Below are 5,366 nucleotides of genomic sequence, written 5' to 3'. Positions count from 1 at the left end.
ATAGATTTTTATGTGGGTCTTGGTATATGCTGCCATACCTTAATTCAGATTCTAAGATACATTTATGATTTTGGTGGACACCATATGTGAGTGCAACACATCCCAGACCCCTGCCTCCCCCTCCCACAAAGCACTCTTAGTCAGTTTGCCCTTTAGAGACTGTTTTCGGAAGGGCCTGTACCCTTCCCAGGAAATAGGACATTTGGAACCCTTTTAGAAAGAGGTTTTAAAATGTTCTAACATCATTTGCTCCAAAAGAGTAACACCATGCTGTGAGGGGTTGTTAGGCGTCTCTTGCCTTCTGACCAGGGCAGTCTTCACAAAAATCCACGGAATCCACAAATCCACATGGGGCTGAGCAGCCGGCCTGGACTGGGAGGGAGCCCCAGATCCTGCACTCGACAGCCTCTGTGACTGTCTGTACAGTTGGAAACTGTCTGTAGCTTCTGTTTCGAGGGTTTCTGAGATGTAGAACAGCAATAGAATATTCTGGCTTAACTCTAATCCTTGCTGTTAAAGGATCCTCCAGTTAGTACACGGGGAGGAGCCAAATTTTCCTGACCGGAGGGGTGGGAGGTAGCGAAGGGAGAGCATCTCTCTCCAGGATACCAGGCCCCTCCCATTACACTCCCGACATTGGCTGAAACCGTGCTTCTGAGGAAAAGGTCAGAGAGAAGAAAATACCACATTCTCTCCATTCTGTTACCAAAAACTGGTTTATCCCAGAGAAAGGAGACTTCTCCAGTAGATTCCACCCTCACCGTCCGGATGGAAGGTGGAGGGAACCCTGGAGAATGGGGCCACTTTGTTCTTTGAGCAAATGACTGCCTTCCAGACATGGACGTTTGTTCATTCCATGTGTGTCGTCTGCAGAAACCCCATGATGACTTTTGCACGTTGTCAGTGCCATTACAAAGTAAATTATAAAACAAGTCCTATACGAAATAATAATGTAATTACACCCTCTTCCGATCAAACTGTCAAAACTACAAAAAAAAAAACACACAATAATGTCAAGAGGTGAAAATTCTGCCACTCTGGTATTAACTTTTGGAAATTAAATTTGTACTATTTATCAAAAGTCTTGAGATAATTTCCATGTGGAGGAGTCTGGAATTATGCACAGTCATTGTTAGTGTATGTAACTGGGCTTTATTCCTAAAAGTGAAAATTGTGAACAGCGCAAGTATGAAACAATGACGAGATGGTTAAGTAAGTTAGAGGCTCTGTGTCTTTCAAGAACACTGAGGTGTACCACACACCCCGTCATCACCACACGCGGACCCTCGAGGGGCAGTGCGGTCGGTTACAGTGCTGCTGGAGCCTAAGGGGCAGAGTTCGAAGTCCGGCTTCAACAGTTCACTAGTGGTGTGGTTTTAACTAATCACAGATGAAGTGACTAACAGGCTAATTAACCTGTCCAAGCCTCACCCTCCTGATCTGTGAAGTGGGAGGAATAACATCTCAGACATGCGGGTGTTGCAAGGATTACATTTTATACATTTCAAATTGCCTGGTGAGTATAAATACTCAATACATGTTAGCTGGCATTAATAATATCATTTCAGTAGTATGAAAATACTGTAAGAAATATACAGAATTCTCAACTGGCTGTCTCTTAAAGGTGAGGAGGGAACAGCAACAATTTTAATTTCCTTTTTTTGTACTTCCTCCTGTGTTTCAAGTGTTCTTACAGTGATCATTTATTATTTTTGTAATAAAAAATTAGCTGTTTTTAGGCAGCCATGGGTGTGCTCAGGCTTCAGAAGAGGCTTGCCTCCAGTGTCCTCCGCTGTGGCAAAAAGAAGGTCTGGTTGGACCCCAACGAGACCAATGAAATCGCCGATGCCAACTCCCGTCAGCAGATCCGAAAACTGATCAAAGATGGGCTGATCATCCGGAAGCCTGCAACTGTCCATTCCCGGGCTCGGTGCTGTAAAAACACTTTGGCCCGCCGCAAGGGCAGACATATGGGCGTTGGTAAGAGAGAAGGTACTGCCAATGCCCGAATGCCTGAGAAGGTCACCTGGCTGAGGAGGATGAGCATTCTATGCCGGCTGCTCAGAAGATACCGTGAGTCTAAGAAGATCGACCGCCACATGTGTCACAGCCTGTACCTGAAAGTGAAGCGTAACATGTTCAAGAACAAGCGGATTCTCATGGAACATGTTCACAAGCTGAAGCCGACAAGGCTCGCAAGAAGCTTCTGGCTGACCAGGCTGAGGCCCGCAGATCTAAGACCAAGGAGGCTTGCAAGCGCCGTGAAGACCAGCTCCAGGCCAGGAAGGAGGAAATCATCAAGACTCTGTCCAAGGAGGCAGACACGAAGAAGTAAAACTGCCTCTCTTTTGTCTGTACATAGTGGCCTCGGCAGTAACACAGATCAGTTATTCAATAAAACCAACCTTTATCTGCTTCAAAAAAAAATTAGTTGTTTTTAAAAACTATTTTTAAAGAATATTTTTCATGGAGACAAGCTGATGAGATAAAGTAAAAAATGCAGGAAAAATTATACACATACCATAAAATCTCTTTCTTTGATTTCTATGTAGGAGCATAAATCAAAGACTGAATTGAAGTAAAACGTGATGGTTGGTTTCTTTTTTCTATACTTCTATTTATTTAAGGAATTTTCTCAGTGCAATGTTTTGTAATGAGAAAAGAACACCAAAGACAGTCAGACCAATCAGTTCCTCATTATTCACGGATTCCCTATTTGTGAATTTACCTACTTGCCAAGATTCACCTGTAACCCCAGACTCAGTAGGGGACAGCGTTCGGGGGGTGCTCCCGGACGTGCGCAGGGCTGCACGCGGTCGAGCTGCCTGGCCTCCCCTTTCCAGCTCTGCTTTCTGGTTTCAGCGCATGCTGTGAACGGGTGTCCCTTTCGAGGTCTAGTTAGTGTCGCCTGTTTTCCATGTCATGTTCATGCTGGTGTTTCCCTGTTCAGCAGCCGCCGGGGTTGGGGCTGCGTGCCGTCTGGGGTTCCTGAACCCGAGAGGCTGCTTGTGCCCACAGGGGAAACGCATGTGTTAGGGAAGCTTCCTGAGGCCGAGTCACAGTGCTGCTGTTGGCGTGAGTGGGGCCTTAGTGAGCCGACCGTGTGTATCCCATGAAGTGTCTTAAGCAGAAACACACATAAATAAGATGCTGTGCTCTCCAGCTGACGAAAATGTTGTGACCAGAGCCTTGTAGGAACCCAGCGCCGTGTGTCTCCTGGGAGCCACGGCCTGGCTGTCCCTGAGTCAGCAACTTTCTAGAACATGAGTAGGCACGGTGACTAGTGAGACCCGACTGTACATAGTTTGGGTTTAATGTCCCTGGCACTGGGAGCCCAGAGCAGAGTCATGAGGGTCTGGCCCCGAAGCAGCTCCCGATCTGAGCCCCTCTTCCGGCCTCGCCCGCGCCTGCCCTGGTCCTCTCTCCGGGGCACCTGCTGCCTCTTCACCACTCATCGCCAGATTGCTGTGTCCTTGCAACTCTTCTGCCCATTGCTCCCCCACTGGTATCTTGTCTCCTCTACTGATGGTCAGCTTCCTTCCCCCACTTTTTGGGCATCGCAGAGCGGAACCACATGGGGGCTGAGCCGAGCCGGCATCTTCAGTACCCTGGTGGCTGGCCAGGGCCGGGCTCACCAGCTGACACCTGCCTGGGCCGTGCTCCACCCATGGAACTGGGCTGGTGGTGCCGGTGGGGCCCCAGTCTCTTGTCTCGCTCCCTCGGACTGCTGGGCAGGGCCGGGCGCTGGCCTTGGGCTCACAAAGAGGCAGATGTGAGCGTTGGCTGCTTGGGAAAACTTTGACGGGGAAAATGAAACCCTTGCCCTGCTCTTCTTATAAAAGCATGTGCAAATTTATTCTTTTCTTTCCTCGTCTACTCAAAGTGTTCAAAAAGTGACACTCCACGGTGAGATTAGCTCTGAGCGGACCCTCCGTGAATGGCAGGCCCTTCCATGTGGACACAGCATGTCCCCAAACCAACGCAGCTACCCCTCCCCTGAGTCCAGACAAGCCGCTTCCCCTAGAGCTTCCTGCAGCCACCATCGAGATTCAATACTCGGCCACCCGCCAACCCGTTCTCGCCCGGAGGATGGAGATGGGCACTGTCCCACAGGCTCAGGGTGTGAGCCTCACGTGTGCTTATACATTCAGTAGTAACCACCATAAACAAAGCTTTTTAAAAAGCAGAGTGAAGGGGCGCCTGGGTGGCTCAGTCGTTAAGCGTCTGCCTTCGGCTCAGGTCATGATCCCGGGGTCCTGGGATCGAGCCCCGCATCGGGCTCCCTGCTCCGCGGGGAGCCTGCTTCTCCCTCTCCCACTCCCCCTGCTTGTGTTCCCTCTCTCGCTGTGTCTCTCTCTGTCAGATAAATAAAATCTTAAAAAAATAAATAAAAATAAAAAGCAGAGTGAAATTACCTTAATGATATAGTCTATCTTGCTCAATATATTATATGAAACATAACCTTTCAGCATGCCGTCATTATAGAAATTCTGAATGAGATGCTGTCCATCCTTATTATCCAGGTCTTCGGGATCCACGCCTGCAGCTCCGATGAGCCATGTTCGGGGTGTCAGCCGCTCCTCTGGCCTTGGCCACCATGTCAGGCAGACCCTGGACAGTCAGGCGTGCTTTGCTGACTGCTCAGTTCCGAAGAATTGGCGTGTGTCGTTGAATGTATAGTCACGGCATGATGGGAGAGACTAACCTCCCGGAGATATGAGGCTAGGAGACGGGAAATCTGTGAGGCCATCACACAACGGAGCAAAGGGAGGAGAGTTTCAGGTGCAGGGAAGGGACTGGGCCTAGTCCAGGTCTATTTAGAGAAGGGTTCTTAGCCTTTAAAACTGTGCCAGTCATTTCCATTCTAGGGAAAACAGGGGACCCCGGAGCGGACTCCCATGGAGAAGACAGGTGGGTGGGAAGAGGCTGGAGGGAGGGGCGGAGATTGCGGATGCCCACTTCCCAGCTGAGCGTCTCACCTCTTGCCCGTGTGCCTGTCTTTCTGCTTTGAGACGGGAGAAAAAAGGCTTTTGCCAACAACAGAATTACTCATTCAGGAAAGCTTTGCTTTGCACAAACATTATACGCCACAGAGCACCGTCAAATCCTGTGGCCCAGAGAGAAAGCCACGTGATGATATGTTGAGCTCCAGTTGCGTCTGTGGAAATAGCTGTGATACCCACCTCGTGGCATTTTGTAAGGATTGGATTAGTCAACTTAAGTAAGGTGCTCAGACCAGCGCCTGGCACATTTGAGAATGTGTACAACTATCCTCTCTCTACTGTTGTAGGGTCGTGCACTCTGAGCTGCAGTATCTGTGATCTCCATGGAAGCCTCCCTCGGCAGTGATGAGTGGGAGCTTGTTC

The 5,366-nt window shown here is 49.3% G+C and overlaps 1 pseudogene; it reads left to right on the top strand.

Annotated features, from left to right (window-relative positions):
* Positions 1 to 1,745: 1,745 nt before the first annotated feature.
* Positions 1,746 to 2,335, top strand: LOC112815907 (large ribosomal subunit protein eL19-like; annotated as a pseudogene).
* Positions 2,336 to 5,366: the final 3,031 nt, after the last annotated feature.

Source organism: Callorhinus ursinus, unplaced genomic scaffold (assembly GCF_003265705.2).
Source record: "Callorhinus ursinus isolate GAN/ISIS: 27379988/994484 unplaced genomic scaffold, GSC_fseal_2.0 scaffold80, whole genome shotgun sequence".
Taxonomy (NCBI): Eukaryota; Metazoa; Chordata; class Mammalia; order Carnivora; family Otariidae; genus Callorhinus; species Callorhinus ursinus.
Note: the sequence above shows the minus strand (reverse complement) of the source record. Positions and strands in the feature narration are given on the sequence as shown.